Source organism: Cornus florida, unplaced genomic scaffold (genome assembly GCF_030987335.1).
Source record: "Cornus florida cultivar Cherokee Brave unplaced genomic scaffold, ASM3098733v1 CherokeeBrave_3.0.0_Hap2_Chr10, whole genome shotgun sequence".
In the NCBI taxonomy this organism is placed as follows: Eukaryota; Viridiplantae; Streptophyta; class Magnoliopsida; order Cornales; family Cornaceae; genus Cornus; species Cornus florida.
The window spans coordinates 103777059-103801941 of NW_026775580.1; the positions used below are offsets into that span (position 1 = coordinate 103777059).

At 33.1% G+C, this 24883-nt stretch overlaps 1 pseudogene; it reads left to right on the forward strand.

Annotated features, from left to right (window-relative positions):
- Positions 1 to 4273: 4273 nt before the first annotated feature.
- LOC132278302 (subtilisin-like protease SBT4.14) lies at positions 4274 to 10872 on the forward strand (annotated as a pseudogene).
- Positions 10873 to 24883: the final 14011 nt, after the last annotated feature.

Consider the following 24883-nt stretch of genomic DNA (forward strand, 5'->3'; position numbering starts at 1 on the left):
GCACTCTCATGACGAACACTCAGTTATGACTTCATAAAACGGCAACAGGAGAAGTCAGGTCCAAAAGATGACTCCTCGGCACAGCGCACGTATTTCAACATAATTGATGCCAAAACCGCTTCTTTGATCAAATTCAGGGAGACCGACCTGAAACAAGACAAAAGTGTGAAAATAAATTAAAACTGTACATTTTACTCCATTAACAAACTTAACTAATGCAAGAAAGGGCGCTTGAATATGCAATATTTGGCACTTATCAATAGCATAAGACATTTTTAGTCTAAGTGAACCCTAGGCTATACATGTATAAGCCATATCATCCTTTCGGTGATTAGAAATTGGGGATTGCCTGTACCCCTAAGTTAATGGATCTGGAGGCTCAGGTGGTGGACGAATGAAGGCCGGCAGATCCCATTCTAGCTGCAGAGCTCTAGCAAGAGGAGAATCCTTAACAGTCACATTAAGCAATCTCTGTCGAACAAGGGTGGTGATCTCTCTGAAGATGGCAATTTGTGAAGATTTACGATTGTTGAAGATCCGGTTATTACGCTCAAGCCAGATTCTGTTGATGGTTGTGGAAAGCAAAAGTTTATTGACGGATGATCTGAGCCCCCTATTCGACCATCGAGTTGAAGCTTGATGAACAATTTCGACCCAAGAAGATAGGGAAAAGTGAAATCTACCCTTACTTTGCAGCGAAATCCAAATGGGTCTCGTGAACTGACATGAGAAGAACAGGTGGCTATGGGATTCCTCCACCAAATTACAGAAGAGACAGCATCTCGATCCATGGAAAGATCTCATGCAGCTTCGGTCAAGAGTAGGCAACCTATTTTGTACAGCAAGCTACAGAGAGAATTTGCATCTAGGTACTGAGAGGTTGTTCTAGATGAGATGAGCCCATGGTTTTGGCTAGTGAGGTATAGATAGCCACTCAATTATGTGCTTAAGTGAGAAGGAGCCTATTGGTGATGGTGCCCAAACCAGCATATCAACAGACGAGCTTGGTGTGGAAAGACTGGATAGCTCCGGGAATATGTCTGTGAGAGATTGTGGGAAGATCCAGTGGCCATCATGAAGAAATGAAGTCAACTTCTGATCAGGTAATATGGGTGTGCTATCAATTAAATCCCTTGAAACTCGCATTGAAAGGGGGCTATCACCTTGCCAAATATCATCCAAGAAAAATATTGTAGATCCATTCCCAACCTTCCATCTAATCATTGATCTTGCCACACCTTTCAGATGTAGGATTTTCTTCCAATTAGTAGAGCATGCCTGTGGGATATTCATTGTCCAGAAGCAGCGCTCCCTAACAAGTTGAACTCTAACCCACTGCGCCCATAGGCTATTCTTGTGATTAGCCAAAAGATTCCAAATATGTTTAAGACCTGTAGCCACGTTAGCGACCTCCAAATTTCTGAAACCCAGTCCACCACACTCCTTAGGAAGGTAACATGCTGCCCAATTTACTTTGACCGCAGTGTGCTTAAAATCATTGCCTGACCATAGGAAATTCCTTAGTAGGTTGTTTACCTCAGTGAGCACAGCCTTAGGAAGAACAAATAGACTAGACCAGTAATTAATCATACTATAAAGCACAGATTGGATAAGTTGAATTCTGCCAGTATACGAAAGGAAATTGGAAGACCAATGACTATTCCTCTTAGTGATTCTTTCAACAAGTCCTCTACAATCATCAGAGGTTAAGCTAGAAGAGATAAGTGGAACTCCTAAATACCTTATAGGAAGTGAACCACATTCAAATTCAAGAAGGGACTGGATATTATCCTTGAGAGCATCATCAACCCTAGAAACAAAAAAGGAACTCTTCAGGCTATTAATACAGAGGCTTGAAAGAGCAGAAAAATGGTCGAGTGCACGCTTGAGTGTAGAGATAGAGGACAGGTCTCCATGAGAAAAAAGGTAAAGATCATCCGCAAAAATAATGTGAGAAATAGAGAGGCTTTTATATCTTGCGTGATACTTGAAAGATGGATTGTCAACAATGGATTTTTTTGTGATTGCAGTAAAAACCTCCATAGCCAAGACAAAGAGCAAGGGAGAAAGGGGGTTCCCTTGTCTAAGCCTCTTAACTTCCTGAACGTGCCCATGAAATTCCCCATTAAGGGCCACTGTGAATGATGGTGAAGTGATGCATGCCTTAACCCACCCCAAAAAAGGGGGAGGGAAACCAAACAAAGCAAGTGTGTCCAACATAAATTCCCATCCAACTGAGTTGAAGGCTTTTCTAAGATCAATCTTCAAGGCACATCTAGGAGAGAGATGCCTACGATACCTATGTAGCAACTCTTGTGCCAGAAGCACACTATCCCCGATTTGCCTATCTTTAACAAATGCGTTCTGACATGAGTCAATTAGGGAAGGTAGAACTTGTTTGAGCTTCATAGCCAAAAGTTTAGCAATGCATTTGTAAAGTGTGTTACAACATGAGATAGGTCTGAAATCATGCATGGATGAGGGATTAGGGATCTTCAAAACCAGTGCTAAGTAAGAATTATTTACCTCTTTCAGTAGCATGCCACTAGTAAAGAATCCCTTAATAGCAGAAACCACATCATTACCAATCACTTGGTAGACACTATGGTAAAAGTGGGCATTGTAGCCATCAGGACCAGGTGATTTTCCTTTGTTGAGGGACAAAAAACAAGATTGAATTTCAGTTTCTGATGGGATAGCACAAAGTAATGGCAGAAATGAGGAGGGGACTGATTTGGAGATAAATGGCTGTTAAGCTACAGAACTAGGGTAGTGAGGAGGTGAGCAGCCTAGCAGGTTGTGGAAATGAGCCACTGCCTCTGCAATAATAAGGCTTTCTGAATCAATGATGCCTCCACTGCTTGATGCAAGGCTTGTGATTTTCTTCTTGTTGACATTAGAGTTAAAGATTTTGAAGAAGAACGTCGTGTTACTGTCCCCCTCTTTCAGCCACTTCACCCTAGCCTTCTGCTTAAGAAATTGCTCCTCTGCAAGCTCAAGTTTAGAATAGTTAACCATAAGCTCCTTTTCTCACTCACGTAGCTGGATGTCCCTAGGATTGGAATCATGAAGAAGTTGACAAGAGTTAAGGTCCTGTTCAGCCTGTGTCAGTAACTCTGTTGCATGGGAGATATCAACTCTACATGCAAACTTGAGAGCCTCTTTAAGAGCCTTCAGTTTTCGAATAACTTAAAACATTATAGTGCCAGATCTAGGAGAGGACCAGACATGCTCCACAGTAGCAAGAAAATTAGGATTGGCAGCCCATGCATTGAAATACCTAAAAGGGATCTTCCTTGGCCTTGTTGTGAAACCCAACTTTATTAGTATGGGACTGTGATCTGATAGGCCAGGAGATAAGAAGACACAATCTGACATGGGGTAAGTGAGAGTCCATTTCTCATTGATAAATGCCCTATCAAGTTTCTTTGCTATATTACCAATCCCCACACTTTTGTTGTTCCATGTGTATCGCACACCAGTGGATCTTAAGTCCTCCAGTTATGAGAAGTAGAGGCAGTCCCTGAAGTCATACATTGCAGTTGTCCACCTTTGAGACCCTTCGAAATTTTCAAGGGGGGAATTAATGATATTAAAGTCACCAATTATAACCCACGGAGAGTGCAAGAATAGGCTAGAATGCTCGTTGATACTTTCCCAAAGTTCCCTTCTGCCTACATCCTCATTAGTTCCATAGAATTAAGCCAATAATCCTCTCTTGTTCCTGTCATCTTGTGTACTACTAAAATAATATTGCAATACACTATATTATAATGTAACGCAATGTTATTATGATGTAACACTTATGCAACAAATCTATATAAAAGATGCAACATCAATGCAATATATTTCATTGTGTCATAATGATGCAGCACTATTAAATGTAAAATCCAATTTTCAATTTAAAATTGTTATGTGTAAATTAATTTTTAGAAGAGAGAATCGTGATCTGTCTATATAACTTATCTTTCAACTTACTCATTCACGCATATTCATCAATTTACTCGACCCGACAAGTAAATCTCTCCCCCTCTCTCCCTCAAAGTGATCTAACACTGGTCAATTCTTTTAGCTTCATGATGGCCTTTCTTAGTCTAATCTCTCTTTTTGCATTAATTATTTAAATCATGTTGATCTTATGCTGTTTCTTTAATCATTCATGCTATTAGTTTATAAATACTAAGTTAACTCAGTAGTAGACTAATATAAAAATAATATTTGTATAATGTTAGCTTGGGTTTCTTACTATTAATAGGGAAGACTCGCAGCAAGGATGTGGAAAGATGCATATATCCATTACTTTCTACTCTCTTCTTATCTTCTTTCTCTTACCTTGACAGGTCTTGTAGCTGTAAATGGAGATCTGAAAAAGGTGCATCTCACTCCTTAAACTTCTCTTTCTTAATTTATAGTTATGTAATCATTCTGTAATACCCCTAATTTTAAAAGGATAGTCTCGGTATTTATTTATTTGTTTTAATTATATTTTTAATTATTTAATTGATTATTTGACTAATTGCTTATGTGTTTAATTAAATTAAGTATTACTTGATTATTTAATTATGTGTCTATGTATTATTTGTATTTGTCTATGTGTTAATTGTTTAATTAGATTATGTGCTTAAATGGTATTTTGATTAATTGTAAATTAAATGTTTTCTTTTCTTTTATTATTTTATTTTATTTTTCTTTTATGGTTATGGTTAGTAGTAATGGGCCAACCAATTGGGTCCCATGAACTACTTGGATAGGAGGTTGGATGTGTATGGATTATTGCCCATGGATAGTTGTGTATGTATATATATAGATATATATTATATACATATATAAAAAGGAAAGTAATATATTAATTACTTTTATGGTAATTTGGGTAGTAATATTTAATCTGATGTATATGTTTTATATTTAAATAATAAAAATATACATAGATTTGATACGTGTTATGTTTTAAGTTACTTTATAATATTATGGTAACTTAAGTATTATTAGATAATCCATTAATAAATAATAGAATATGTATAATTTATTTATTTAATAAACACATGCATAAATTATATACGTAACATATTTTACTTACCTTTTTAATATTTTAATATTTATTTTTTTTAAGTTGACTTGGATTGGGAAAAGGGTTAGGGTTATTTTATTTAGCCTATAAATATATAGCTATAGGTCGTAAAAGGGGGTTAGAAATATTCACGTGATATATTCTAGAGAGAGAGAGAGAGAGTTAGAGAGGGAAGGAGGAAAAAAACCCTGTAGAGAGAAGATCAAGGAAAAAGAAGTTTAACTTTCGATCCGAAAGTTTAAGGCAAGTTCTTCTTCTATCGCTTTCCCTTTGATTCGTGTTTCTGTACATGCCTAGGAAATTCCAGGATTTATTAAACACATAAAATTAAAGAATTATGCATGTTTAATTGGATTACAACATAGGTTTTATGAAATTGGTTCATATTTGTTCTTGTGTTATGAATTGATAAATGCATGATTTTGATTTGATTTCTAGTGTGAAATTTTATATGTTTAAATTATGTATTTTTCATATCTGTGGAATGATGGAATATCGAAACATGCCTAGAATTCCTGAACATTAAATAGGAATTAGGTTTGGGTTTAAATAAATTTAAATAGACTCAATTATAATGTTGCTTGCTATTTGAATGTTTTAAACAAACGAATGGATTTAATCTTTTAAAATGTTTTAACAATTAAGATTAAATGTGTAGGATGAATTGGATATGGAGAATGTTTATTTGACGGTATAATAAAATATCATCATGTATAAGATTCGGTTTGTGTGGGACATATGATATAGCAAGCTTAAATAAATAATAAGTCATTCCTATTTTGTGATAACTTGATATCATATTATCATAGTTATTTCTGGATTGTTTGATGTATTTCCTTAATCGTTACATCAATTATTGGATTGTGTGGTTTAATGCACCGGTATGGGACGGTGGCATTCTAGGAACGGATTAACTTATCAGTTAAGTCCTACCTATTTTATATAAGGGAATGGATTAACTAAAATGTTAAGTCCTACTTATATTCAAGTCAGGTCAACTGAACAAGTTGAATGACTTATGGATGATTAATTTATTATATAAGGGAATGGATTAACTAAAATGTTAAGTCCTACTTATATTCAAGTCAGGTCAGCTGAATAAGTTGAATGACTTATGGAGGATTAATTTATACTGGATATGATGGTTACTAGATTTTATATATATATATATATATATATATATATATATATATATAAGTATGGTGCCATGATATGAGTTTGAGTCTCAAGATCAGTGATTAGGGCGCGTATATCGCCAAGGATGTGTAGCTAGATATAGTATAGTTGTGTACCCTGGTAGGTCTAGGTACTCATGGCCACTATATGTGCGTTTTGCATGTTACCTACTATTCAAGTTGAGACAACCCTATAGTCTAGTAAGGTTCCTTTAATGTGTATATACATATATACGGACTACTAGTTACTGTTGGATTGACTAGGATGTATACGTGTATCGGATCTCTGCTTGGACTGTAGTAGAGTAGAACTTGTTTGTGGGCCTAACCCACCATTATTTTTCAGGTGTTCGTCAAGAGTAGAGGTTGTTCGTGCTGAGTGAGGATCAGTCTACTTCATTCTTCCGATGCTACATAGGAGTTCTTTTATGATTCAGTTTCCTGATTTAGACAGTTATTGCTGTTATTTGTTTAGTTTGGATTTTGTAGGGGTTCACACGGTATGAATTCCCGAGTTGTATTTTGAAGGATCAGTTATATCATAAGAGTTTATTAATTAATAGAAATATATTCTGAAGTTTATTATTAGATTATCATTTTAGTTTCTTGTCAGTATTTTATTTATTCTTCTTTATTTTTTTGTACTCTATATTTGTTTATTATCAATTTGTTTTGATATCCTCGGGTATTCGGGCGTGGGCCTGGCCAACCCACATTCGGAAATCCGGGGGTATCACACATTCTATATCAATTAATATTAAAAATATTATACATACTTATATAAAATCATATATTTATATTAAGTTGCAGGAATTTTACATAGTATTCTTGAGACATCGTCCACTCTTCTCAAGAGATCGTCCACTTGACGAGGAATCTTTATTTAAGTCACACATTGATGTCCTCTCAACCTTGAAGGGAAGGTTCGTTGATTGATCCACTTTTCTTTTCTTTTCTTTTCTGTTTTTTTTTTTTTTTTTTTTTCCACTCTCTTTTTCTTCTTCTTTTGCTGTTTATGTCCATACGCACACACACACAAATGTGATTGCATATATTATTGTATGTATATGTATATATCTATATGGGTTCACATGTGTGTGCATATACTATTGAAACAGTGATGTCGATGCTAAGGAGTCCCATGTGTATAGCTATACCAAAATTTTCAATGCATTTGCAGCAAAACTATCTGGAGATGAAGTCAAAAAGTTATCCACTATGTGTAAAACTTCTTATACATGATTCTTTTATGTTTAGTTATTACATAATAATTATATCTATTTATGAATGTTTCGGCATGGACGAGGTGCTTACTGTTTTCAAAAACCAATATAAAAAACTGCATACGACTAGATCGTGGGACTTCCTTGATTTTCCTCAATCAGTAAGAAGAAATTTGAAAATGGAAAGCGACATTATTGTTGGTGTACTAGATTCAGGTTAGAAATGTTGCACGTGTGTGTATTTGTGTATTCAATTTGATGAAATTTTTTGAGAGCTGACACGTCTCTTAATAACATGTCATGACTAGGTATAACTCCAGATTCAGAAAGTTTTAAGGATGATGGATTAGGTCCTCCCCCGACAGGATGGAGAGGAAGTTGTGGGCCATTTGCTAATTTTTCAGGATGCAATAAGTAAATTCGTTTTCTTAATTATATACTATTTCATTAATTTCGAATCACTGGTCATATCATTATTTTTTTCAAAGCAACCTCTCGAATTATAGTAGTCAAACACATTATATGATTCAAAGTGAATGGTCAGGGGAATAAAATAGTTCAAATGTTAATTATAGAAACTTGAGAACTAAATTGTAAAGATATTTTGTGTGAATTAGTCCGTTCAATGAATCTATGATGTATTTTCTTTTGCTTAATTTGTTTTTTTTAACAATGCTACAATGAATCTTTGATGTATTTTTTCTTGCGAACAATGGACAGCTAGTTAACATAGATTACCAAGCAACCAAAACAAAACAAGCAACAGAGCAAGCGAGCAGTATTTTGATGATGACCTTTTATTAATTAGTGGCTTGTGTTGTGTTATAGCAAACTTATAGGAGCCAAATACTTCAACTTAGACCCAGAACAAGCAGTCCCTGTTGGGGAAATATTGTCGCCTGTAGATGTGGCTGGCCATGGGACCCATGTATCATCAACCGCAGTGGGAAGTGTTGTAGCAAATGCAAGCGTATATGGATTTGGTAGAGGGACTGCACGCGGAGCAGTGCCGTCGGCGAGATTGGCTATGTACAAGGTGTGCTGGGGTACAGGCGAAGAGGTTGGATGTGCAGATATGGACATTCTTGCTGGCGTTGAAGCCGCAATTAGTGATGGTGTTGATATACTGTTCATGTCTATTGGTTATCAATCAAAAGACATCTTGACCGTTGATGGAGTGGCTTCATTTTTGGCCATGAGAGCTGGTCTCATCACTGTTGCTTCTGCTAGAAATGATGGACCAACTCCCAGTACCGTCAAAAACCATCAACCCTGGACATTAACCGTGGCAGCTACTGGTATGGATCGACAATTCAGGAGCAAAGTTGTATTAGGCAATGGAAAAACCACTTCAGTAAGTATTATTTATTTCATTAATATTATATATATATAAGCAAATTAAACAACTGTTTGACTGATTGATCTAAACTCGAATAGCTAGTTAGCTTCTCTGCTCAACCCAACTTAATATCGTGAATTAAGTAGAATTAATTAATACATCTGCAATGCAGGGAAGGGGAATAAACGCATTCAATCCTAAGCGAAAAATGTACCCACTTGTTGCGGGGGTTGATGTAGCCAAAACATCTTCGAGCAAGTTAAATGCAAGGTGTATACTATTTTTTTGTGTATGCATCCATTAATTAAGCATTCAAGAAAATCAATATATATATATATGTATATATATATTATCTGCTTAATGAAGGCTTATTTTTTTAGAACTTAATTTATAGTGTGGTTCATATACAGTAAATGTATTGAAAACTCAATCGACCCCGTCAAGGTGAAAGGAAAGCTTGTCTTGTGCGATTTGTTTGCGGAACTACCTGATTCTTATATCAAAAGCATTGGAGGGATTGGCATTATCAACAGTGATGGTGGTGGGATTCTTTACTATGACCCAATTTACATGGCACCAGGAACCACAGTGAATTCCACCGAAGCTGAACTCATTAGAGACTACTATTTACACTCTGTAAGGTATATCTATATTCTATTACGAGGCCACTGCTATATATACTATATTACAAGTTTTATGACATATAAAATGTTTGATTATTTAATAAAAGAAGAAATGATTGGGGTGTTTTTATGCCATTCAGATCACCATCTGCAGTGATATACAAGTCACAAGAAGTTAAAGTCCCAGCTCCATTTATGGCTCCTTCCTCATCTCGAGGTCCAAGTCCAGGATCAGAATACATTCTCAAGGTTTGTGTGTGTGTTAGTGTTAAATTGTTAATTATAAGGGTTTGCACTTACCTTCTTCCATATATAATAGGGCCTACCGGCCTAGTACTCGAATAAAATTGCTCATTTGATGTATTATGGAACAGCCTGACATTGCAGCTCCGGGTGTTAGCATCTTGGCAGCATACACCCCTCTGGCGACACTTACCGGGCTGAAAGGTGACACCCAACATTCGAAAATTCACATTCAAGACTGAAACTTTCATGGCATGTCCACACGTTAGCGGTGTAGCTACCTATGTAAAGTCATTCCACCCGGATTGGTCTCCGACTGTAATAAAATCTGTTATAATGACAACTGGTAAGACCAACCTCCTATTTTCTCAATGTTTTAGGACTTGAATTACTTGTATCACAATTTAAATTCAAAAGTGTCCAAGCAATTTAAATAAGAATTACTTACAATAAAGTTTTCACTATAGTATAATTCCTTTGTAAAATTCTCATAGATTTGTTTATAGTATGATAAGAACCTCATGCACTTGGCTTAGCCCTTTATATATAATTTTCATGCATGCCCTTAATTAAACTTTCTTGAAATGTTTGTTAAAGCAACACCTTTGAGCCCAAGATTGTCCAGTGATGCTGAATTTGGCTACGGTGCCGGCCAAATGAACCTAACCAAAGCAGTGAACCCCGGCCTAGTCTACGACATTAATGATTACACGGACTCCGTTCCATTTCTATGCTGAGAGGGCTACAGTGGATCCATTCTTGCCTTATTATTCAATGAAAATGTGAATTGCTCGGATTCTTCTCCTCCAACAAGTTATGATGCTCTCAATTATCCCACTATGCAACTTCACTTGAAAAACACTCAACGCCCAACCGCAATCGTTTTCCGAAGGACGGTCACTAATGTTGGTCCTTCCCCATCCATTTACAATGCCATCATCACAGCACCCAAAGGAGTGGAAATCACTGTCAAGCCTATGAGTCTCTCCTTCTTTAGTACCTTGGAGGAGCGAAACTTCAAGGTCGTGGTGAACGCGCAACCCATGTCTAAGGGTGTAAAAATAATTTCAGCTTCGCTCTCATGGAGAAGCTCTAGACATGTTTTTCAGGAGTCCAATTGTTATTTGTCAATGAGAAGACCGACTTACCCTGCAATGGATCATGTAGTGATATGATAATCTAATGTACGTGATTCAGGAATACTATGTTTGTGTGTGTATGAGTGTTTGTGAATATGTATTGCAACTCTATGAGATGTAAGCTTTTTCGTGATCTATCATGAATTGCCAATTTATCTAGCTTATCACAGTGCTATATGGATTTTATTTTACCGAGGATTCCACCATCAAGAAACTCCAATCTATATTTCAAGTGTATAAATCAATCAAATGGTGAAACACTTCCAAATTAAATAAAAATTAATATGGACATATATATGTACCTTGTTTTAATCCACATGGTCAACAGATAAGATGAGCCAAGGTGAGTATCAGCAAGAACACAGGAAATTTTTGAATTAGAAAAAGATAGAAGATTACATATAAACTTGGGCAAATTGTGAAATATGATAGACCAACATAAGGTTTTTGATTATTTGGGAATTGATTAATTAAAGTATTTTTTTAACCGGCAAGAAGCACACACTTCACTTGTTGTAATACCCCGATATTTTAAATGATTTATTAATTAGAATTAATTACTTTTATTTTATTTTTAAATGATGTATTTGATTTAATTTGAATTAATTGCGTTTATTTTAATTTTTAATTGATTTGTTTTATTGAGTGCTTAGATTAATTATTTTATTTTATTTATATTTCGTGAATTATTGATATGATGATTGTTGTCTGTGTGTTTAATTATTGATTGAATTATTGGCGTGTTAATTTTATTAGTATGGTATAACTTGGTTGTAATTTATTATTTTGTTTATGTGCTTAGTGTAATTAGTTTTTAGTTTTTATTATTTAAGTGTCTATTTAATTATTTGATTTATTTAAATTAATTGGATTTGGGATTAAGGGAAGTTGGACTAAAAGATGTGGTATTGGGCTTGTATGACGCCTTATTGGGTTAATTAATAAAGGCACATGATTATTTAATTATTTAAATGATCATTTTTGTATTAATTATAAATATATATAATTTTATATAAATATAATTAATTAATAATTGTTATGAAAATATATATATAGAGATATATATTTATGGATATATATAGGTTTATATGATTTAATTAACTAATGGTTAATTATGAAAGATAAATATATATATAGGTGTAATATAATATATGTTTATATATATTATATTATTTAAAGGTTATTATATTATTAGGTAGTCCTAATTGGAATAGGATTTAGGTTTTAATGTATAAATATACACATAACATTTAGGATTAAAAATTTACACGTTAGAAAAATAAGAGAAAGAGGGAAGGAGAAGGCCGACAAAGAGGAAGCCGGGTTAGAGAAAGAGTACGTCGGATTTGGAGGAGGCAATCAAGGCTTGAAGCTTCGGTTTCGTTTTGAAACCTTCAGGCGAGTTCTTCTCTAACTTTCCTCTTAGAACTCATAAGGATTTCACCTTGAATATCAAAATCTAAGGTTAAATTTACTAATTAAAGGATGGTTAGAACGGAATATTTAAAATATGAATTATTATATTTTATTTTTTGGAATTTTAGATTTTTATTGTTGTATATATGTGTTGTATATTTTGTTTACATCAACAGATATGCTGGATTTGGACCCAAGATAGGTTAATTAGTGTTTTAAAATTTCTGGAATTTTTCTTAAATTTTCTGGAATTTTCTGATATTTTTCTGGTATTTTTAGTAATTTATTAGAATTTATCATTATATATTTATTGGAAATATATATATATATATATATATATATATATATATATATATATATTATTTAGACATATATGCACACTGGAGGAGACGTCAGTAGTTGGCGCAAGTATAGGGTTGTGATCCAGTGTGGGATGGTGCATGAAATGATGGTGTGATTGCTAATCTAGGCTGTTGAAAAAGTTTGATATAGGTGGATTGATCTAGTGCTTCGCGGTACATTGAAGTATGGTGCACATGTGAATCTGGACCATGGATTAGGTTTGGTCAACAGAAGATTAATCTGGTGTGGGTGCATTTTTGTGAGCTCAAGTGAGCTAATCCAGTGTGGGCGCGCTCACAGTAGCGTTTAAGCTCAGCCAATTATTTTTGCCTATTTGTGACATAAAATTAAAACGGTCATAACTTAATCATCTTAAATCGAAATTGGGTCATTCTTGAGCTCAAATTCAAAGATTTTTTGTGCTCTTTCCAATGGTACCAATTTCATTATTAGATTCCCATCATAGTAGGAGGTATTTATGTTTTAGTGAGACAGTATTGAAAAATTATTTACCGAGATGGAGGATTTATAAAAATTATTTATGACGAGATTTAGTGGCGTTTTAAATTGTGTAAATATAATAAATTATTATATTGTTATGGAAGAAGGTGTGTGTGTGTGTGTGTGTGTGTGTGTGTGTGTGTGTATAATTATATATATGCGTACACATTGATTTTATTAAATTATGATTAGTATGGAAGGAAGGATATATATATATATATATATATATATATATATATATATATATATATATATGTATGTGAATTAAGGTTATTTGTATTGTTATTCATATTTGATATATATGAATAGGCCGATTATTAAATTAATTATATACATGAGATATGCATGGAATGTCTACGCATTAGTTGTTTTGTTTGGAAGTTGATTTTCCTACGTAGGAATTGTTTGGTTGGTAAATTAACTTTTAAGGTTTGGTACATGGTTGAATTATAGGCATGGGTGACTTGCCAAAGACTTAAATCTTTTATCTTATTTGTATGAATAAAATACATAATTGGAAAGTATGGATGAGTTGCTAATTAAAAGTATAAATAAATATATACTTAAGGAGGCATGGTTGATTTGCCAAGATATAAATAAATATATTCAAGGAGGCATGGTTGAGTTGCCAATTTATAAATGAAAATATTTATCATGGCATGGTTGATTTGCCAAAGCGTATTTAAATTGTTACGTGTTAGATGATTAAAATATCATTTATGATTATTGTATGTGTAGATTGGATTATGATTAGATATTCTTAAATTAGAATAATCTAGTACTTAATGGTTATTGTATTATTTTATATTAATAAAATAATATTGGTGTAAACACTGATGATTTGTCAAAACATAGATTTTGGATATGTGATTTAAATAATTAAAATCATTGTCGGGTTTTAGGTTAAATATAATCTTCCTTTTATTATAATTTATTGTTTAAATGATTAAACAACTCACTAGAATGGAATTAAGGTTAAATGAATTTCTTTTTAAAAGAAATGGTGGATTGGGATAGGTATGATTATTATTTTAATCATTGTTTAATAGTTTTGAAAATTTAATAAATCTATTAATGGATGTGATTAGTGTAGTGTATATATATATATATATATATATATATATATATATATATATATATCATGCTAGATTAAAGTTAAAAACTTCATTAGGTTTGATTTTGATCAGAGATGATCTGTTTATTGGTTTTTAGAGACTTGGTAGAGTGAACTTGCTCGTAGGGTTTAACCCACGATTTATTTTTCAGGTTATTAGAAGTTCAAGTCTCAAAGTTGAGGATCCGCAGCTGGAGGACTTTTTCATTCTTTCGTTTTTTTTTTTTTTTTTTTTGTTTTCCCCGTAGGATATTATTGTTATTTTCATTTAATGTGAGTATTTAATAATGAACTTCTAGATAGTGGATTTTGGTTAAGGGGTCCTTGAGTTACAGGATTCCCGAGCTGTAACCATTCGAGAGTTATTAATGGATTTATTATTTAATAGATTTTCCTTCCGCGAGTTATTTATTCATTCCTATTTTCTTTTTGTCATCTGTGCTTGTTAAATACTCTAATTGTTTTGATATCCCCTGATTTTGTGCGCGGATTTGATCAACCCGTGTTCCAAAATTAGGGGGTATCACAGTTGGTATCAGAGAACTCCAGGTTCAAGTGTCCCTAGGGTGTCTTTCGTTGTGTGACTTCCGCGTTGTGTACTCTTTTAATGAGAGCTTTAGTGAAGGATTCATTGTATTCTATATTCGGTCCGTTAGTACGTCCTAATGGTAAATCGTTGAGTCTTATCAGAAAATGGTAAGACACCGATTTGGAAGGTATTTGAGGAGGAAGGAGTATAGGCGTCAAAATCGTATGCTAAATTAGTATGTAGGGAGAAAATATTTGTTATGGGAACTGATTGAATGACATAGACGACAAAGATCGATAGTTTACGTTCACATAGTAAACGTAGGTGCGGGATAGAGTAAATAACTGAATTGTGGGAAGTTATTACTTCTACACTCAGTATTGTTCAGGGAGGATGAATGTAGTTGCAGAATGGGTTTTTCTTAAGTTCTGTTTTGAGGATTGGGGTGTTCCAAGGTTGTTTAGATCAAATTAGGTGATTTAAATGGTTGAAATAGACTGGTTAAAATCTCAGAATGCGTAATATACATTATTATGCTAATAACTTGAACCATATGGAATTTTAATTAACTTACATGTTGTGAATGAAGGATTTATTTGCTTAATATTATTCTTGAAATTTCAATGTCTATTTATGTGATTTTAATTGGCATATAATATAATTATGTATTTATCGAATTTTTATTATAATTACTTCTGGATTATTTGATGTATGATTATATATATTGCATGAAGTATGGGTTTTATGGATTTACGCACCATTAAAATAATATGGAGGTATTTTAGGGACTGATTAACGGAATAGTTAAGTCTTACCTATTTATTTGTGGATGGTATGGTTTAATGCACCGGTATGGGACGGTGGCATTTCAGGGACGGATTAACCAAAGAAGTTAAGTCCTACCTATATATTTATAAGGGAACGGATTAACCATAGAGTTAAGTCCTACTTATTCGTGTCAGGTCAACGGAATAGTTGGATGGCATGCCATTGAAATAATATGGTTGGATAGTTTACTTTTATGTTTGGATATAATGGATTATATATATATGTGCCACGATATGAGCTTGAGTCTCAGGATCGATGGTTGGGATGGAGGCATATATTGCCGATTGAGATGGGTAGCTGGATTTAAGAATGTGTGGGCCCTAGTAGAAGGAGGACTCGTGACCACCTTTGTGTGCGTTTTACATGAGATACCCACTATCCGGTTGAGACTGCTTTAGTCCAGTGAGAGTCTCTAGTGTGTACTTATATTTATCAATTATATAAATATGGAATTAGTTCATTACGAGATGTGTATGCTACTTATGAATATGTGTGGATGGGTTAATTTTCACACGGATAAAAAGAATAATGAAATTTGAAATTAAATAATCAAAGTTTTCATTTCATGGATTCGTGAATTCGGAGGACGGAATTCCTTTTGTTAGGGGGGAAGAATGTAATACCCCGATATTTTAAATGATTTATTAATTGGAATTAATTACTTTTATTTTATTTTTAAATGATGTATTTGATTTAATTTGAATTAATTGCATTTATTTTAATTTTTAATTGATTTGTTTTATTGAGTGCTTAGATTAATTATTTTATTTTATTTATATTTCGTGAATTATTGATATGATGATTGTTGTCTGTGTGTTTAATTATTGATTGAATTGTTGGCGTGTTAATTTTATTGGTATGGTATAACTTGGTTGTAATTTATTGTTTTGTTTATGTGCTTAGTGTAATTAATTTTTAGTTTTTATTATTTAAGTGTCTATTTAATTATTTGATTTATTTAAATTAATTGGATTTGGGATTAAGGGAAGTTGGACCAAAAGATGTGGTATTGGGCTTGTATGACGCCTTATTGGGTTAATTAATAAAGGCCCATGATTATTTAATTATTTAAATGATCATTTTTGTATTAATTATAAATATATATAATTTTATATAAATATAATTAATTAATAATTGTTATGAAAATATATATATAGAGATATATATTTATGGATATATATAGGTTTATATGATTTAATTAACTAATGGTTAATTATGGAAGATAAATATATATATGGGTGTAATATAATATATGTTTATATATATTATATTATTTAAAGGTTATTATCTTATTAGGTAGTCCTAATTGGAATAGGATTTAGGTTTTAATGTATAAATATACACATAAGGTTTAGGATTAAAAATTTACACGTTAGAAAAATAAGAGAAAGAGAGAAGGAGAAGGCCGACAAAGAGGAGGCCGGGTTAGAGAAAGAGTACGTCGGATTTGGAGGAAGCAATCAAGGCTTGAAGCTTCGATTTGATTTTGAAACCTTCAGGCGAGTTCTTCTCTAACTTTCCTCTTAGAACTCATAAGGATTTCACCTTGAGTATCAAAATCTAAGATTAAATTTATTGATTAAAGGATGGTTAGAACGGAATATTTAAAATTTGAATTATTATATTTTATTTTTTGGAATTTTAGATTTTTATTGTTGTATATGTGTTGTATATTTTGTTTACATCAACAGATATCCTGGATTTGGACCCAAGACGGGTTAATTAGTGTTTTAAAATTTCTGGAATTTTTCTTAAATTTTCTGGAATTTTCTTATATTTTTCTGGTATTTTTGGTAATTTATTAGAATTTATCTTTATATATTTATTGGAAATATATATATATATATATATATATATATATATATATATATATATTATTTAGACATATATGCACACTGGAGGAGACGTCGGTAGTTGGCGCAAGTATAGGGTTGTGATCCAGTGTGGGATGGCGCATGGAATGATGGTGTGATTGCTAATATAGGCTGTTGAAAAAGTTTGATATAGGTGGATTGATCTAGTGCATCGCGGTGCATTGAAGTATGGTGCGCATGTGAATCTGAACCATGGATTAGGTTTGGTCAGCAGAAGATTAATCTGGTGTGGGTGCATTTGTGTGAGCTCAAGTGAGCTAATCCAGTGTGGGCGCGCTCACAGTAACGTTTAAGCTCAGCCAATTATTTTTGCCTATTTGTGACATAAAATTAAAATGGTCATAACTTAGTCATCTTAAATCGAAATTGGGTCATTCTTGAGCTCAAATTCAAAGATTTTTTGTGCTCTTTCCAATGGTACCAATTTCATTATTAGATTCCCATCATAGTAGGAGGTATTTATGTTTTAGTGAGACAGTATCGAAAAATTATTTACCGAGATGGAGGATTTATGAAAATTATTTATGACGAGATTTAGTGGCGTTTTAAATTGTGTAAATATAATAAATTATTATATTGTTATGGAAGAAGGTGTATATAGGTGTGTGTGTGTATATAATTATATATATGCATACACATTAATTTTATTAAATTATGATTAGTATGGAAGGCAGGATATATAAATATATATATATATATATATGTATGTATGTATGTGAATTAAGGTTATTTGTATTATTATTCATATTTGATATATATGGATAGGTCGATTATTAAATTAATTCTATACATGAGATATGCATGGAATGTCTACGTATGAGTTGTTTTGTTTGTAAGCTGATTTTCCTACGTAGGAATTGTTTGGTTGGTAAATTAACTTTTAAGGTTTGGTACATGGTTGAATTATAGGCATGGATGACTTGCCAAAGACTTAAATCTCTTACCTTATTTGTATGAATAAAATACATAATTGGAAAGTATGGATGAGTTGCTAATTAAAAGTATAAATAAATATATACTTAAGGAGGCATAGTTGATTTGCCAAGATATAAATAAATATATTCAAGGAGGCATGGTTGAGTTGCCAATTTATAAATGAAAATATTTATCATGGCATGGTTGATTTGCCAAAGCGTATTTAAATTGCTACGTGTTAGATGATTAAAATATCATTTATGATTATTGTATGTGTAGATTGGATTATGATTAGATATTCTTAAATTAGAATAATCTAGTACTTAATTGTTAGTGTATTATTTTATATTATTAAAATAATATTGGTGTAAACACTGATGATTTGTCAAAACATAAATTTTGGATATGTGATTTAAATAATTAAAATCATTGTCGGGTTTTAGGTTAAATATAATCTTCCTTTTATTATACTCACTAGAATGGAATTAAGGTTAAAGGAATTTCTTTTTAAAAGAAATGGTGGATTGGGATAGGTATGATTATTATTTTAATCATTGTTTAATAGTTTTGAAAATTTAATAAATCTATTAATGGATGTGATTAGTGTAGTATATATATATATATATATATATATATATCATGCTAGATTAAAGTTAAAAACTTCATTAGGTTTGGTTTTGATCAGAGATGATCTGTTTATTGGTTTTCAGAGGCTTGGTAGAGTGAACTTGCTCGTAGGGTTTAACCCACGATTTATTTTTCAGGTTATTAGAAATTCAAGTCTCAAAGTTGAGTATCCGCAGCTGGAGGACTTATCAATTCTTTCATTTTTTTTTTTTTTTTTTCCCGTAGGATATTATTGTTATTTTCATTTAATATGAGTATTTAATAATGAACTTCTAGATAGTGGATTTTGGTTAAGGGGTCCTTGAGTTACAGGATTCCCGAGCTGTAACCATTCGAGAGTTATTAATGGATTTATTATTTAATAGATTTTCCTTCCGCGAGTTATTTATTCATTTCTATTTTCTTTTTGTCATCTGTGCTTGTTAAATACTTTAATTGTTTTGATATCCCTTGATTTTGTGCGCGGATTTGATCAACCCGTGTTCCAAAATTAGGGGGTATCACACTTGTGTTCCTATGTGGGCTTGAACTATCAATCTTCTAAACTACTTTAAAATGTGATGGGAGTATCATCAGATTAGAAGACCTTCAGTCTTAACTACAGTATGATGAAATATGTTTGATAAATCTAAGATTTTGATTACTTGGTGTAAATATCAATATAAATTTGAGAATTTCTTAAAATACACAAAATTATGTTGCCATGCCCTAATGGCGGAATGCACTGCTCTTAACTTGTGATGTTTGAGCCCAAACTACTTCAGCAGTTCAGCTTAACAACTAGGCTGTCCACCTAAAGATGACAAGAAATACGTCTAGCGACTTTTGGCAGAACCGGTACCCATTTTGGGTTAAATGAGAATATCTGTCATGTATTGTGGGACTATCAATTATAGTTAAATGGTGTTTTTGCTTCACCAAAACCATCTCAACTAAAGCCATTATACGCCATGTCCAAGTGCAAAGTTAACAACTACATGTCATACAGGATATATACCACTTTAGACTCTTCAAATCTTTCACTCGTGATAAATTGAAAATTAAAAACCGAATTTTAAGCAATGGAAATTTAAAATCTATTTAATACTATGTTAATTTTAAACATTGAATTCATTAAAATTAGTTAGCTTAATTTGTATTTACAAGTCAATTGGTCTCCATGAGTCAAACCTTTAATAGTAACTTAATTAGTGGAAAAGTGATGCACTCAAGAAAAGCTCAAAAATTAAAGCTCACCTGTATATTTGGTGAAAATCAGTACAAATTTGAGAATTTTAAAAAAGTCACATAATTTTAATGTCATGCCAATTATAGCCCTAAAGCACTACCTCACCGGCTCACCCCAACTAGACATGGTTCGGCTCTCTGCTTCTTATATTAATTATGCCCAAATTGCTTCAGCTTGACTACTAGATGGTTGTATATTTTTTTATAGGGGCCTTCATGGACGTCGCTGTTGTCAGAGGGGTCTTGTCCAGGCCACCTCGCATCTAGATGGGAATGGGGTGGACATATATAGGTGGGTAAACTGTTGGAAACAAGGGCATTAAAAACATAAACTTTGGAAGACATTTTGAATAGATTCCGTTAAGAATTTTTTGCGGATCTATAGATGAACGCGTTTTTCTCTGTAAGGAGATGAACGTGATATATTTACTTTCTCAAATTTGTTTCCGGGTGAATGAGAAATTAGCTTTAAAGTAAAGTGTTTGATAAAGCCTAAATAGGTTTGCAAAATGTAGAAAATGTTTGTCCCATATCGAAAAATAATTAAAACTAATTTAAGTTTAAATAAGCATAGTATGTGATTTGGGTTTGGGCCCAAGGGCACCCAAGTTTTTAAAAGGGAGAGGACTTACCCAAGCTTGGGTCAAAATCAACTACCACACATGCCCCGCCGCCCACCCGTTTCGGTCCGAGGCTTGATTGTGAAATATATTTAACTTTTTATTAAACAAAATTGGGCTTGTGTAATTGGATTTTAATTTTATTTTGCTGGGCTTATAAAGATGGCCGAATTGGGCCTGTTTGCCGGACTTCATAATGAATTAAAACAGTTTTGGTATTTAATTTAAATTAAAACCATAAAACAATTTTTTATGAACCAATGGTTGTACCCTTTTGCAAAATAAATCACCTACAGTTTTTCGTGAACCAATAGTTGCACCCATTCAGAAAAGGCACCATCTAGCCTATAAATACCCCTCTTTGGGTTCATTCCAAATCACACCAAAATTCAGAGAATTATTTTCTTTTTCTGAATTTTCTTCTTCCTCCTTCTCTCTTTAGTTTGTGGGTTCGAGTCTTAGTACTTGGGTTCGAGCCTTAGTCAGTCACTCCGAGTCTGAGTTTGAGTCAGAGAGTACTACACCGAGCCGGTTCGTTTATTCCTTTAGTTTGCAACGCTACTACCAAAGGAAGACAAGTTGTTGTATTCTGAGAGATAGATGCCACTGAGTCCGTTAGCATCATAGCGAAACGAATTTGTCTTAAGAATATATAATCAAATTCTAGTCTCGACTTTTAATCAGGTTTATTTATATTATGTTTTTATTTGATTATATTAAACTATATATTATAAGAAATTATATATTTATAGATTACTATTTTATATTTACAGATAATATTTATAAATAATACTATAGTATATAGTATAATTAGACCGAAATTTTGGGCAACATAAACAACATTACTCAACAACTTAAGTTTTTAAGTAATTGATAAGCATTCGACCCATTATAAAGCCGGTTTGCATCGAGTGTGTATATATGGGTGTAGGCCACTTGAAAAAAAAAAAAAAAAAAATGCTAGAAGTGGTTAGAGATCTTTGGATTGTAGGAGCCGATTTCATGTTTAGATACATATCCAAGAGTACAACGTTGTTTCACATACAACGTTGTCTCACAAATAACTCAGTGCAGTGTCTATGCTTGCTCATTTTGCTTTTTACAAGTGAATTTAACTACCGAAACATAAATGAAAATAAAAAGAGGAACGAAGCTAGCTTAACAACAAAGAGGATACTCTTAGATTGTAATTCTACTTTTTTGAAAAAATTTGATTAGTTGGTGTGGATAAATATTTTAATGAATGAGAAATACATTCTTGTACTTATGCTATTTCGTTATTTATGTCATCAATTAATTATATCTTGCTGTGCCCATATTGTAGTCCAAAAAGGAATATTTTCACCCCAATATCACTTCTCTCGACGATTAAAGGCGTATATATGCACACACTTCAAAAAATTAAAGCTCACGTATAGACCCTTTACATTATCATCCCTATGTATAAAGGGACAAGTCTTGGGACACAACCAAAGCCCCTATTTCCTTCCATATTTTTCATCCACTCATTCATCACCCACACCTAGTACCACCATTTGCGTTATTGAGGTGAATAATTCATAGGAAAACCAGAGATAACAAAATGATATAGTGCTCGCCCCACACCATTAATAGTGGATGCATGTTTATCAATCCGGATTTCATGATGATTTTGGAGACTTAAAATTTACAAATTCTCTAGTATTAAAACACCATTAATAGTGATGTCACGTCATTCATGTGACATTCCACAATTATAATAATATATACATTTAATGCATACAATTTTTTTTTTTAGATTGTCCATATAAAACAGAATTCTCTTTATATCAATCTCATTCCTATATGATTAAGGCAATGATGATCCTCTCTTATCTTTTGATCGATCTCATTCAATGTCATGTTGTGTACTACTTAAACTATATTACAAAACATTGCACGGTCATTCAAAAAAATTGTAATAAACATGGTTCGCTAGAGTTCGTAGCCTTTCCAACTTGAGCTATTAAGCCCTTTGGAGTGTCTCTACACTTAACAGCCTAAAGCTATCTGGTTTGGGAGTTGTTGGCCTAACGCTTGCTACATAGGTTGGTTAGAAAGCTTAAGGGACTTTAGCATTGCACAACCATTCTATGTTTCGCTAATGAGTTATAATAAATTGTCAACAAGCAACAAAAGTTATCTTGAAAATAAAATCATGCCTTAGGGACTTCATGTAAAGAGGAATTCATTTATTTGAAAACTTGTGCCTTGGAATTGGAAAAGAAAGTAAAAGCCGCATGTTGAGAATTCAATTCATTTTCACTGGAGTTTGAGTTATTTCCATTTAAGAGATGATAATTGAGTTATTTATATGGACTATGATGTTGATACATGCATGTTGAAATGTGTTTAGTATCAATGCTTCATATATGCAAGGTAGTCTTCCCAATGACCCCATCTCCAGCTCTTTTTCTGTTTCAAGTTATTTTTGAGCTATGTATATATCTCATTTTACCATGGATGATATTGTTGTAGTAGCCCATGGTTGTCTTTTCATTAAGTTTTTCATTGTAGTTTTGCTAAGGGACTAGCAAAAATGTAAGTTTGGGGGTGTGATAAGCGCCGAATATTATATATTCAAGCGCCCTAAATTACATTAACAAAGTCCATTAATTGATTATTTTATGTAGATTAACTCCATTTGCATGTTTTTGTACATTTTTAGGTTAAAGTGCAAAAAGGAAGCAAAAATGATGCCTTGTGGAATTTTGAACAAAAAGGGTGCCAATTCTGAATTTCTGGCAGCAGTAGAACCTGACTTTTGTCGCCATTTTCGACCTAGCAAACTCAAGAACTGGACTTCCATCTTAACATGAAAGATTTAGATCTCTAAATCAAATTTCCAAATCTTCAAGCGGTTCATCATTCGGAGTTCGGAGCAGAGAGTTATGATCTTCTTAACAGAGGTGAGCAGAACTGCCTGGCAGCATTGAAGTACTGCCTTTCTCCCCATTTTCGACCAACCAGACTTGAGAATTGGGTCTTCATCAAAACATGAAGTTTTTAAAGCACTGAATCAGCTCTCCAAATCTTCAAACAGATCATCATTAAGAGTTCAGGGCACAAAGTTATAGCCATTTTACCAAAGTAGGTCAGTGCTGAGCAAGAAGAGCATGTTGCACATTACACTAATTTAGAGTGCTCGAGACCACCCTTCGAGTGCTCAAAATTCTGGCAGATTGCACTCGGAAATGGTTCAATTTCAGCCACTTGCACATTGGTTTCCTCAATGCCATCTTCCTTCTTTATGAAGTGGTTGGAGGTGTTCCTTGGAGGAGAGAGAGCCTTGACTTGAGCTTGATAAGAGAGAGGGAGGCCACACATTTTACATTATCCTACATTTTTACAAGATAGAGGAGAGAGAAGAGAGCAAGAAAGAGGAGTTCTTCAAGCCAACACAAGGGAGCACGAAAATGGAGTTGGATGCCTTGCTTCCTCCTTCATCTAGAGCTACCATGGGTAACTAAACCTCTTCTTAGGGAGTTGATGTAACCCTTGTCAAGTAAATATGTATTAATTGTGTTTATATTTGGGGAACTTTGTATTTATGTAACAAGTTGTTTAATCCAGAGATACACTGTGATGTATTTGTGTTTCATTCCATATTTAATCTTGTAGAGACTCTTTTCTTGTCGTAGAAATTGTTTCTTCATGATTATGCTACTTACATCTTTATAGTGAGAATGAAGATGAGATTATACAATGGTTTTAATGGCATTTCGTCTAAGAAATTTAATAGTCCATGGCTTAGGGAAACCTTTGATGGATTATGGCTTAGTTCTTGACTTCATGTGCACTTACCACACAAATTGAGGACTTTGATAGTTCATAACTTAGGAAGGATACTTCATTCTATACCCTAGTTTAGATAGATGACTTATGCCAACCTTTAATGGATTATACTTAATTCTTGAATGTGTAAACTTCTTGAAGATATTGTAGTTGTCTTGCATTTCTACATATCATGGTTGCATGTATACTTTGTTCCCCAAGTTAATTGCAATTAGGCATGTTTATATGGCTTGTGGTGAAGTCAATTCCCTAGTCTCTTCTCTATTG